This window comes from Lepidochelys kempii, chromosome 2, assembly GCF_965140285.1.
Source record: "Lepidochelys kempii isolate rLepKem1 chromosome 2, rLepKem1.hap1, whole genome shotgun sequence".
Lineage (NCBI taxonomy): Eukaryota > Metazoa > Chordata > Testudines > Cheloniidae > Lepidochelys > Lepidochelys kempii.
This window is the reverse complement of record NC_136381.1, coordinates 192,059,617-192,073,852: the sequence shown is the minus strand read 5'-3', so window position 1 is coordinate 192,073,852 and position 14,236 is coordinate 192,059,617. Positions and strand designations below refer to the sequence as shown.

The 14,236-nt window shown below is 36.9% G+C and overlaps 1 protein-coding gene across 4 annotated transcripts in view; it reads right to left on the bottom strand.

Moving 5' to 3' along the window:
• MRPL3 (mitochondrial ribosomal protein L3) overlaps positions 1 to 14,236 on the bottom strand; it is a 62,237-nt gene that overhangs the window by 32,403 nt on the left and 15,598 nt on the right. The window lies entirely within an intron of this gene.

The window sequence follows — 14,236 nt, the reverse complement described above, 5'->3', positions numbered from 1 at the left end:
TTGGCAACAATCTACACAGTAACAGATTTTTTATTATTGGTATAAGGAGTTGCAAAAGTTCACTGTCGAAACATAACTTAAGCAGACAACATAAAGTCATACTTGGCCCTGGTGGATGAAGGTGTTTAAGCACACGCCTATCTTTCAGCATAAGAGTTGTTCCACTGAAGTCAATGGACTACTTATGTGCCTAAATTTAGGCACATGCTCCACCGAAGTGGGCCTTAAAAAGAGTGATTTTAACCATCTCACCAACCCTCTCTTTCCCAACACATACAAAGCAGCTTCTCTCACAGAGTTAAAATAATTTGGCTCAATTTAACATGATAACATGAAGCAGTACCCCTATTGGTAGTAATTATCAGTAGAGTAGCTATAAATTTCTTCTCAGTCTAATACTAGTATATGTCATGCTGTTATAGTTTGTACAGTAGAAACATTTTCAATAAGCATTGAAAGATGGAAGTGAAATCACATGGGAAATTTCCAGTTTAATTCAGGCAACTAAAAGAAGAATACTTGCTGACTTAGGGGTTTTACAGGTACAGGTTGAACCTCTCTAATCCAGCACTCTCTGGTCCAGAAACATCCGTGGTCCAGCATAGGTGCTGGCTCCGTGGCTGCTCCGGGACTGGCGCACTCATAGGGAAATGTTAGTGGGTGCGGAGCATCCAAGGGCGCCAAGCTACCCCCTCTGCTCTCCTCCCCCCACACCTCTCGCGAGCCAGCAGCCCCACACTTACCAACTCCTCCTCCTCCTCCCTCCTAGCACTTCTGGAGTGCCGCAAACAGCTGGTTCCTGGCATTCAAGCTCCAGGAGGAAGGGGGAGAACCTGGGGCTGGGACCCCGGGTGGCAGCAGAGCCCCTGGGCGGGGGGCCATGCTGGGCGCAAAGCCTAAGAGTGCTGCAGCACCTCCCACACCCCTACTTCCTGCACGTATGGAGACCCACGGGCACTCTACATTGACCTCCCGTGGTTCGACAAATTCTCTGGTTCAGCACCAGTCAGGTCCCGAAGGTGCTGAACTAGAGAGGTTCAACCTGTATTTAAAAAAATCAGAGCCCACTTTACAAACAAAAACAAAAGCCTTTAATACAGTTTTAGTTAAAATAAGAAATGAATCTGGTCAGTGACATGAGGTGGAGTCAACTGTTAAGCGATTTGATGTACAAGCCACTTGTATGATATACAATCATTTAGCACACACAACTATCTATTGGTAAAAATTGGTGTTATTTTAAGACATTTCATATATAGCACTAAGAGTGACATGTATTAAGACAAAGGGCTCATATGCCAGACCTACACTTGTTAACATTTGTCTTAAAGTTCACATTAAGTTGCTGCACACATAGGAACAGCCATCCAATCTGAATTTGCTGATATATGGGGAGCAATGTTTGCAAATCAGAAATAGATTTTTAATATACATTTTATAGATTCTACAAACACCGTGCAATAAAATGAAAATGAAATTCAAAGATGGCTAAGTTTAATTTAAATAAGTGTTCTAAATCAAGCAGCTTTCAGTTAAAAGGTAGCTTGCACAAACCAATGTTTCCCTTTGCCTTTTCTGCTGTATAGAGAAGCCCTGAAAGTGTTGTGTACATGTGTACGTGGAGGTGGTGGTGGTATTGGATTAATATTTTTCCTGATATTTTTTTATTTTACAAATATCAGGACAATCAAGTCTTATTCTCCCTGTTTTTGCTGGAAGACTAAGACTACAAGAGAACCGGAGTGCCCTCTTATCATTTAGTTGAACAGGTAGAGTGTTGAAGCTTCCACAAAGAGATCCTTTCTCACAACATTTTGCCAGGAGTGGGTTATTTGTTTAGAGCCAATTGTATGCTCAGCACTGTAAAGTACACTCAAAAGAGCAGTTCTTGCCTGTAATGGTTTCTAATATAAAAGATTTACATCTATTCGAAAACAAGTTGTTAATAAAATACAGACAAGAAAATTTAACAGTCTGATTAAAAATCCCTTTCCAAACTCGTTTGTTCAATTTTCTCTCATTAGTTACCGGTGATGTCATAATCCTACTAGTTCAATTGTTCAGAGGCTTCTAAGAGAAAATGCGTAGATAAAAAACTTTAAGGTCTTGTATTTGTATGAGTATTTTTACACACATGGTTTGGATGAGGGGAACTTCTGTTTACATTCTTGCTTATAAAAAAATCATAGCATTAAAACTAGTCAGAAAACTACTTACTCTGCAAACATTCATAATTCACATTATTATACAAATTAATTTGACATCAATTTCAAAATCGTAAAACTACAACAAAACTAGTCAAACATGGAACATGTCTTCAAAATCACAAAGTTTACATCAGATACCATATATCTGATAAATTTTTAAAGCTTATCACAGCAAGTTTCCACCTTAATTTATTATTGCAAGCAGAACTAACTTCAGTATATAATTCTTAAATTTTTATTAGCTTTAATATCTCAGAGTTTATTTTTGCTCTGCAGCAATGTCAGAAAAATATCTGTGAATTTGTAACTTACAGGAATCAGAAGTGGGAATACTTGAAGTCTCACATGTATGTTCTGTAGAAATTCTATTCTTCTCTTTAAAATACGTTATTATTGCAGTGTAAGTAGGCCACTTCTGGCATCTCTAGCAGAAAGATGGACCTAGTAAATAACCAAACTCCAAAGCAACTAGGTCTCATGATAAGTGAACAGTGACCACACAGAGAAATTGGGACATAGTTCTTCAGCAGCAGAAAGGCATTAATAAAAACCAAAATTCAACATCTGAAGAAACCAGTATCAAATAAAATGGTCCTGTCAACTTTAATCAAGCAGCATAATCCCATGCGTCATGAAACTGAACATCCACCTCAAATAGTTCATCCAGAAAGCCAATTGTTTAGACACAAACTATCTACTCTGCTGTAAACAGTACTTTCAAAAAGTAAAAATCAAAAAGCAATTTCACCAAGTGTATATATTTAAGGGGCAGCACTCCAGGAATAATCGTTTACTCCAGTATGTACTAGAAGACTTGTTTTCAGCAAGTGCTGCTTGTACTATGGGATAACGTTTCCCATTTTTAATAATTTATGCAATGCAGTAGCATACCGCACTCACCTACTTTCTGCTCTCAGTTGTAATCCAATTGTTTCCTTATGCATATATATCACTTTGAACAAACGCTCAAATTTTGCAGGATTGGGGCCCTAAATGAATTTACAGGAAACATGGACAGACTAAAGAATAGTGTTCTGATTAATCTTAAATTTCCAGTGTGTTGAACTGGAATATGAAAGTATTCTTTATTCATGGAGGTCTGAAAAATCCTTCTCTTACACTGGCTAATGTAAAGGAAATTCTTCTAGTTTCACAATGGAGGCAATATATGTGTTTAGTGCTTTGAGGTCTACCATGGCTCTTCCATCAGATCTTTTTGCACTGTGAAGAATGGAATGGAGACCTTTGAATTGCTTTACCAGAGCAACTTGCCCTATAGCCTTTCTGGACATAATATTTTGATTTGCACATTGCCTGTAATACTTTTTATACAGAAGAAAAGTTGCCTTTCATCTTGAAGTAAGTTTAAGCACTTATAATGTACAATCATTTATTCTGTCAATTTACATTGCAGGAAAAGAACATTACACAGAGCAATGTATATTTTTTCCCCAGTCACATTCACTTTCTTATGCTACGTTTGTTTTAGAGGTTTAACTGTCCATTTCCCTTTTTAAAATACAGAACAATTCAGATTTAGTATTATTTAAAGTAAGGGACTATTACAAATGGTTTAAGTCAAACTTAGTGCAAAGGACCTGTATAGGTACATCCATGCTCGTGGGGCCAATCCACTGTGATCCTTGCTAGCAACATGAGACTGTTCTAATCTGAGCCCTTCTTGAACAGACATGGCAATCTATACAAACCTGTGTGCTTCTCTGCTATGCACAAAATGGATTTTTCATGAAACCTCTACATTTATTTTTGCCACTTAAGAAGGATTTTAACCTATGGGCTGACCTTACAAGGTGCAGAGTGATTTGAAACTAATGTGAGCTGAGGGTACTCAGCACCTCACAAGATCAGGTCCCAGACTAGTAACTCAAGGAAAAGAAAAAAAATACTACAGCAATTAGAGAATTAGTAGGCTTTTAAGACACCTTTTTACTGGTACTTTTAAGTAGGTTAGTTACCCGGTTTTACCTGTACTATATTCTAGTGAATGGAAGGGTCCTACAACCTAGAGTTTTATTTTAAACAAAAACCACGTGTGTGTGCATTGCCAATCTGAACGAGTATGTGATCCTAAACAATACAGCATAACTAATGAGTCACGTCAAATAATAAGGCAAAGAACTTAATAACATTTACTACGTCATTCTCCTACACAAAATACTACTGAACACCAGAGTTGAATTCTATATAATTTAAGCCTCCCAGTCTCTAAATTGTTTTGAAATCTGTCAGTGCCTCAATCAGTATTTACATTAATCTTGCTGACTTTTTAAAGCATATTTAATGGACAAGGTCTTAATTTCAAATACATTTGTTTTGAAATGGCCTATCATCATAAGTGAATTTGTACAGCTAGTAACAACATATATGAACACAACAATATATACTATTGAGGTTAAACCTAAATAAACATTTTATAACAGTTAATGAAAAGGAATAAATCCCCAAAGCAATGTGAATCTATTAGCTGGGTCACCACTTCCTCGAAAGGTGCTCCATTTCATGTGCCACTCTTCAACACACATTTTGAAATTGAACTTTGAGTGGGCAAGATGAATCAGATGATTGAAATATTTCAGAGTTAGAGCTGTACCACACTTCAGTATAAACCTTTCTTCTAGAATGTGATCAGTTGACATTCTCATCCTGTTCTTAAGGCATACATGACAAAATAATGGCCAAACCTCCCCTTTTTTAGGCGTTTTGCTTCATTATTAATTGGAGTTACCACTTGATTTATGGTTGACTCAAAGAACTCCTGCAAGGTCTCATATCCTGACTTCCCGTTTCTGTATCTACTGAACAAGACCTAACCTCTCCAAACACTGTGCACAATTTTAAACTGAATACAATTATAGTTTAATACAAACTCAAATCAGGCATAAGAAAAGTATGATCCTGTAAGCTTGTACTCATGGATATAATCCCATTAATTTTAAGGAAGGGTTTGCCAGATTGGGCCTTTAATTTGCACTTTCATACACAAATTAGAAAAGGAGTACTTGTGGCACCTTAGAGACTAACAAATTTATTTGAGCATAAGCTTTCGTGAGCTATAGCTCACTTCATCGGATGCATTCAGTAGCTCACAAAAGCTTATGCTCAAATGTATTTGTTAGTCTCTAAGGTGCCACAAGTACTCCTTTTCTTTTTGCGAATACAGACTAACACGGCTGCTACTCTGAAACCATACACAACTAAGTTATGCAAAATTAGTATATCCACCCCACTTTGACCGAATCAAGTTAAATTTATCATATCTGACATGATATATTTAGAAAATACATATTAGAAAGTAGGTTTCAGAGTAACAGCCGTGTTAGTCTGTATTCGCAAAAAGAAAAGGAGTACTTGTGGCACCTTAGAGACTAACCAATTTATTTGAGCATGAGCTTTTGTGAGCTACAGCTCACTTCATCGGATGCATACCGTGGAAACTGCAGCAGACTTTATATATACACAGAGAATATGAAACAATACCTCCTCCCACCCCACTGTCCTGCTGGTAATAGCTTATCTAAAGTGATCATCAGGTGGGCCATTTCCAGCACAAATCCAGGTTTTCTCACCCTCCACCCCCCCACACAAATTCACTCTCCTGCTGGTGATAGCCCATCCAAAGTGACAACTCTTTACACAATGTGCATGATAAGTGTGAAAAATAGCCAAATAGTATTTTACGAAGATTCTGATATGTTAAAGACAAAATATCTAGGATATAAAGCATCTCCTAAGGTATTTCCCATCGCTAGCACAAACTATAACCAGTAAGTGCTTCCCATTCTGAAGAATATGGTATTGGCTATCATTTCATACAGTACTAGTATAAATGAAGTTGCTAGAGAACACTCCTTTTATAAAATCCAATATACATCACTTCACTCCTTTTCTATGGAATGAATTGACTACAACATAACCTTTCCACACCAAAAGCTACTATTTGAAAACATGCTTACCCAAATCCCATAAAATAGTCCTGGACAGCAAGAAGCATTTATTGGAGTTCAAAGCAAGAACTAACGTGCAGGTTAAATGAAATGAAAATAATGATAAGCAGAATTTAAAATAGAGTGTATATAGACAGTCTTCCTGGTGTTACCTGAGGGAAAACAGCTGTTCAAGTCAACCATATAATACTGTGTAATACCTCATTTTTCAGTTTTAATGTAAGCAAAATGTCAGCATATAATGAGATGACTTACTTAAAATAAAGAATCCTATTTAAAACTACCACTTAGCTTGTGGCAAATATGTCATACATAACAGATCTGAAATAATGCTTACTGTGGCATTTTGGGGATAAAAATTATTTTAATGTTGTAAAGGAACAAAATCTCAATTGCTTAGTCAAATATTTTAGAAACGCACAATGTATTTTTCGGCTTGAATAACACTTAACTTAAGAAAACTGAAACATGGCGTTAAAGTATACCAGTGAGTCTAGACTCTTATTTTGCTACCAAGTATTTAAAAAAAACAACCAAGAAGGCTGGTTTTTGTTTTGTTTTTTGGTAAGTGCCAAAATCCCTGATATGTCAATGGTCATACCTTTCCAAATACTCATTAAATGGAAGTAGCAGCAAAGTATAATAGAGCACAGCATGTGTCCAAATGGCAATAAGAGAGCACCTTTCCTGGACCGTCTGCTTCAAAGCATGTTGGGATTATACAATACCATGCGTCAGGTCAGAAATATTCTGCAGGTTACAGCTGACATAAAAAAGTTATCATTAATAAAATCTTTACACTTTTCTTGCATGTAAAAAGAGGTTCAAAACTGAAATGTGATGCTCAAAACTGAAGTTATATTTTGCCCTCAACTAAGTGTGTGTTCTCTCTTTCCAAGGCACGTTCATAAGTGCTACTAAATTCTGGTTCCCAGTTCCACTGAAGTCTATTATAAAAAAGAATTTTTAAACTATACCATAAACTTTATGCTGGATTAAACACACATATGATCACTTTCCAAAATGCAAGCGACTACCAGTTGACAATAATCACTGATTTTGTAAACCAGAGCATTTTACCACATTAAACAACAAACAACGAAAAGGGAAAACACACACATATAAAAACACCTGAGCATTTGACTTTACATCATGAGCAAGACACGTAACAAAAAGTGTCACTACAGAAAGATCACCTATCAACTTCAACTCCTATTTTAATCTCCAAAATGCCCTTCTATGATAATGTGCCTTTACTAGGCCTACCTCTGCTTTCATTTAGCAATATAAATGTCCAGTGTTAAATCATATTTAAAAATCAAAAAAGCATTCTTTGAAAAACATTAGAAAGCAAAAAAACCAAAACAAAAACACCACAATCACGAATTATTCTGTTTTTCTTGCCTTCTGAAGCAATGTATGCCTAAATTTTACATGTCTTGGTCATTTAAACCTATCTAAAATGAAATGCAAGAAGCTAATGAAATGTAAGATTCACTTTTTTAGCCATTTCCTCAAAAAAGCAACAACTCTTTCTGCTGTCAAAGTTGAGAAAAAAAATGAATGATGGCAAATTTGTTTTTCTATAAAAACGAACCTCTGTAAAACTAATATTTTTAAAACATGTAACCACCTCATCTCATACCTGATGAATTTGGAATTAGGTTTTTGAAGGAAAACAATTGTCTATTCACTGAAGTAACTAGCAAACTTTTAAGAGCATTTCCAGCAGTTTTGAAAGTTACAAATGAGTTCAGACTATATATTACTTCATGGATCAGATCTCTGTGAAATAGTGCAGAGCCAACTGCAAAGCTTTTTGATTGTTTTTTTTATTATTTTTCTTCTTGACTAAGATGGAAAGTAAGATTGCACCCTTGCAATAAGTGCTTTTCAGCTTAACTCTAAAACAAAACTTTTTAGGAAAGGAAAAATAAGGCTTTTTGAGAACTGTTAGACCTCAGAGTGCACTGAACTAGGAATTTTAACATACTGAATTTTTAGCATTTTCCCACAAGGGCTTATTTTTGAGTTTAACTTTGTCAGGGATGAGTGTGTGTAAGATTCAGTGTAATACTGCATATAACTCATTCTGTTTGTGACATTACATTTAAAGAATTATATTCCACAATGTTCTTTAAACATCTAGGTGAAAGGAACCCATTTCTCTAAAAGAAATCCATAACATTACACATAGTAGCAGCACTATAGTTACACATCTGATTCAGAGACCCTGAATTTTGGTACATCAATTATGGTGTATTTTGCTGTAATCTAGAAGAATGCATTACTATAAGAATGCTAATAGCTCTCCACCAGCTACCAAATACACTTGTATCTGCCAGAACTGCACTTTACTTAGGGAATTTTTCTTTAATATTGGATTTAAGACTCTAGAGCTCTAAAAAGTTTTGTGCATGAAGCTCTCACTGATCATAAAATTAATTTTTAAAACAAGTTTACACGAACCATTTATTGGCAAAGCTAGTGAATTAATGGCATTAGCTGGATGAGAGTCAAATGCTGCAAAAATATCCAAGGACAACTGCCACTGTCATTTTTCCTCACTTTCAACTCACAAACTATCAAAATACTCAAAATTTATTTAACTACCTTGTGTGCCTCTGAACTTTGGTAATGTAGGAACAACCTCTGAGAAGGACTAAGGATCTAAAACCTATGGGTTTTCTTAAGTTATGCAAGAAGAGTGAAAAATACAGTGTAGAAAAGAAGTCATGATAAGGAACAAGGTGGATGGAATATATACAGAGTGTGTGTGGCAGGTGGGAGCTGAGCATGAGAACAGACTGGAACAGAAGTCCCAGTCACAGGAATAATAGCAAACTACAGAGTTCAACAGCCAAGGTTGGTTCCTCAAAAAGCAGAGTTGACACAGCAACCCCATTCATTGTTTGTTACGGAGAAGGGAAGTATGCCATTCCATCCCCTTACACCGATACTTGAGTTCTTGAAAAATCTGTCACATCAGTGAACCGCAGCAGTGACACACTATGGCCTACATGCTGAAAGAGTAATATTTTTTATAGTGGTGTATAGCAGCATTATGTGGGAGACAGAGAATGGGAGAGAGAGTTTAATCAATAGGTCTTCCACATTCAGGAGAGAATCACTGCCGTTCCAAACCCTGTGATTGTTGCAGGCATATTTTTAATGACAACTATATAAAACAGTTGTAAATTACTATAAAGTAGAACTTCCTGTATTCCCAGACAGCATTTCCAATCACAACCCCAACATGGACTATCTCATACTGAAAGCATGGGCCAGGAAGCATTACAACTCATTAGTAACCAGCATCTCCAAAACTCTTTCAATGATCACTATCATTATTTGTATTAGTGTGGTGCTAGGAGCCCAGGACCTCATTATGCTAGGTGTTGTACAAACACAGAACAAAGAGACAGTCTCTGCCCCAAAGGGTTTACAGTAAGTATAAGACAAGAGATAACAGACGGATACAGACCAATGAGGAAGTACAAATAAACAATGAGAAAATGTTGGTCAACATGACAGAGAGTGATCGCTGCTCACTAACAGATGGTGTTGTATTGTTAAAGCTAATCCACACAAAATTGGAAGTTGGCGTAGCCATTTCACAGTTATAAATCCTGTAGAACCAGGTTTGATGTAACTGGGTTCTGACAGACATCTGACCTAGTTAAAGCAAACTAAAGTTTTCAATTAGTTAAAGTTAATAGTTCTTCCCATGACAAACCCTTTGCCTACCCACCACTACATCGCTCAAGTGTATTTGTATCAATGCATTCTGTCTAAACAGCTAGCGGCAGCCTAAAACATTGTGGGCATTTTTCAAAGAATTTCCTTGCCCTCAACAGCTCAAAGGTTTCTGCGATATTTTTATGCTATTGCTCACTGAGCATTGCACTTATGAATAGCTGTTCAGGCAGCTGCATCCATTAAAAAAAGCTTAGAATGAAACCAAAAAGATGGGAACATAAGTGTTTTGGAGGCAATGTTGGATGAAACTGAATGGAAGCAAGTAGAAGTAAAGGGCACAAAGGGGAAACCATATATTCAAAGACAATTTAATGTTTGCCAAGGGGTCATGAGGCAATCTAAATATAGAGTTACAGAAAAGAAGCCAATGTAGATGAGCACAAAACACACACAAAAAAGGAGAGGCAAAAAGAGGTACAGAAAGAAATTTATAACACATCAGATACAGAGGAGCACTGGAAAGATTACAGAATCATACTGAGAGCAGGAGTACTTGTGGCACCTTAGAGACCTACCATACTTTTCCACAGTATGCATCCGAAGAAGTGAGCTGTAGCTCACGAAAGCTTATGCTCAAATAAATTGGTTAGTCTCTAAGGTGCCACAGGTACTCCTTTTCTTTTTGCGAATACAGACTAACACGGCTGTTACTCTGAAACCTCTCATACTGAGAGCAAAACATCATAAGAAAACCTAAAGTTAATAATAAGAGTTAAGAATTTAAGAGTAATTTCTATATTAAGAGCTGCATATATAGGTTATATGGAACAGACTACCAAAAGCAGCATTAGGAATAACTAATTTAGATACCTTTTAAAAATTATCAGGCAAATAACTAGAGGGAAAAGATATTCTAGATTACAACTCGTAACTCAAAAGATGGGGTGGATCTGTCATACAGACTGAAAGAGGCCAGGAAACCAGTTCTATATTTAGTTTCCCAGTAATTCTAAATAGCATCTAGCAAGATATATTGGTAAATTATATATGAGCTTTAACCCGCTCTCACCTCCACAAGGAAACTTTTCCTACATCTTGATTTAAAAAAAAAATACTGCTGACATCTATTTCATAAAACACATTAATTATTAGATAGCACCTTTGTTATACCTGGAAATGTACAGACATAGTTCCTGCCCTGGAAGCCTTGCTATCTAGAATTTAGGATGGCCCTTTAGCTTCTGAGAAATTATTTTTAATTTATTAAAAAAGCAAAGCACTCAGGGGCTTTTTTTGAAGTGTTCTAAAAACAATCACCTAATGTACTAATGATACAGTGCTTTGCTTTGCAAACAAGCTGCTTTGTTAATAGGACTAGTCTTCCAAGACAGATAGAAAGGTGATTTTAGTATGCTGCCACGTCCCACAAACATAATAGAAGCAAGGATTTACTTCCCTATTTCTACCAAACAATTCATTCTGATTGATACCTCACCTACTCCGGTCTGAAAGATTGGACATTCTAAGAGATTTTCCTTCATATATTGTATTGATATAGTTTCTAGATGTTATAGGTATTGAACTTAAAAAAACAACAACAAAAAACCACATATCAAAGACCTTAGTTTACAAAACTGGTATCTACCCCCACATACAACCGGTCCATCCCAGCACATTACACTTTTCTGAGGGGGTTTTCTAACAAACAAAAATAAAGGCTTGTTTATACAGGGAAATTGACTGGCATAGCTATAATGGAATAAGATATTCTGGTATAGCTATGCAAGAAAAATTCCCCATGAGGGCATTATTCCCAAATGAAGTTACTTATTTCAGAGTAACTGCACAAAGAGTTATTGTAATATAGCTATTGCTTATTCCACTACAGCTATCCCAGTCCATTTCCCTATGTAGACATCCCATAATGCTTTGTATTTTCAAAGCACTGAATATTAGCCAATTAAATCTCTCAACACTCCTATGGAAGCAGTTAGGGATTTTCAGTTCACAAAAGGGGAAACAGGAGTAGAGACTGGGCCTGCTTCACAGTACATCATGACACAAATATACTTTATTGAAATAAGAAGATTTGTGATTCCTATTGTCTAGATCAGTGGATATTACGCATGTCTCGGAAAGGATAAAACTGATTTTTGGTGGCAGGATGCACCCTCTATCATTTGAGCCATAAACTGGTATTCACAGTGGTGTGAGCAGAAAGCATTCCTCCCACCCTACAAGGAAAGGTATAGCGATGCTTGTTAGCAGAGAAGAAAGGCTGGAATGTGGAAAAAAATATAACAGACCACATACTGTAGATGTCTGGCAACCCTGTTGCTCCCGCGCACCGCACATCTATTCAAAATGCTGCTGCTGAGGTCATCTTCCTGACCTGCCATTCTGACCACATTAACCCCCTCTCTTTGCATCCCTCCACTGGCTCTCCCCTCCTCCACCAAATCAATCACAAGTTTTTGTATTTGCATTAAAGGACCTTGACTCTTTATCCACATCCTCTATATCAGATATATTAAGCTACTGAACACTATCTTCACTCTGCTAATGATGGCAGCCTTGATTGCCCGGTTATGGGCTTTTCTCCAGTACCTCTGAATTTTCTCCCATCTGTTTCACATGCATGCAGAAAACTTCCCATCAATTACTGTAAACCTCCACCTTATCCTCTACAAAAACTACCTCTCTGCCCTGATGCTGACAAATTATTCTGGTCTGACATTGGCTAGGAAAGTGCCAAGCGATGATTGCAGTTTTTCCACTAAACATCCTTCTAGCCCACCCTTCAGCCAGTGTGTGCGTTATATCCCATCTGTCACATCAATTGAGAGCACTCTCAGGCAGAAACTGTTGTCTTTGTTACATAACTGTTTTGTGTCTACCACAAAAGGCTCCCACTCCATAACTGAGGTTCCTAGGAAATAATGTAGTACAAATAATATATCTTCCTAAATAGCGCTCCACCTTCCCCTCATATAATATGGTAATATCAGAGCACCTATGATAAACAGTATGCTTTGGCACACACTTTAGCAGCATGGTGATATGGAAGAAAAGTGCTAAATCAACAAAAATAAGTTTTAAAAAATAGTCATTTTTTCCAACTAAAATAGCCCTCCTTCATGTTTAGGTATGAAGAAACGACATCTACATTTATTTAATAAAAATAGAATGGTGAAATCAGTAAATATCAATTGTGATTAACAATGCAATTCACCTGTTTATATTTCAATAACTAGAAAATGGCCATTAAAAGCCCAATTTTCACCACTTTTTTTTTTTTTTTTTAACTTCACCAACTCCTTGAAGTTTCTCGCGAATGCTTCGCTGCCAAAAATTTGACACTGGACTTTTTGGTTTTTTTTTAAATATAGGGAAGTCTGGCAAGAAGTTTGTGAGAAACTTGGGGTGTGGGGTGAGGAGGGGAAAATCAGACAGATTGTAATTATTTGAAACATATCTCAAAAAAATAGGTGAAATAAACCCACCAAATTTAGCTTAGTTTACCTGTTTTTTCTGAACAAGGAGTGGTTCCTTTGCATGTTTTTTGGAAATCCTGGATTTGGGACTCTGGTTCTATGGACCAATTCATGCCAAATTTTACTAACCTATAATTGCTATGGAGGAGAGTATTAAGAACGTCTGCAACTGAACCATGACACAAGAAATGGTACCACCTTGTACAGCTTGTCTACACTACCTGCCAAATCGGCGGGCAGCAATCGATCCAGTGGGCGTCAATTTATTGCGTCTAGTATAGACGTGATAAATCGACCGCTGAGCTCTCTCCCATCGACTCCGGTACTCCACCAGAATAAGAAGAGCAAGTGCAGTCAATGGGAGAACGTCAGCTGTCAACTTACTGCAGTGAAGACACCGTGGTAAATAGATCTAAGTACGTCAACTTCAGCTACGCTATTCACATAGCTGAAGTTGCGTATCTTAGATTGACCCCAAGCGGTAGTGTAGACAAGCCCATATATAAGATTTACATTCGTATTTATATCATGCATATCCATTCTTTTTTGTCCCTCCTCTCTCTTGCAATGTTTTTGTAAGACTCCTCTTCTGCCTTTTCCAACTTGAAACAATTTCCTACCTAAAGTGTTTTTCCCACTGAAACTTTCATTCACATCTTTTTCCTTATCAAGTTACTCCTCAGAAGATAACAGCAGCCTTTAGTCATACAACAAGATCCTCTGCCCTCACTTAATACTGCTGTTGACCTTAAGAATTAGAAAACCTACATGGGAATTTGGCAAGCATTGTGAAACACTGCAAATTCAGCCTAACTCATACCCACAACTATCCTTGACCCAAACTCAGGAAAGAACCTTACACAGGAATGCC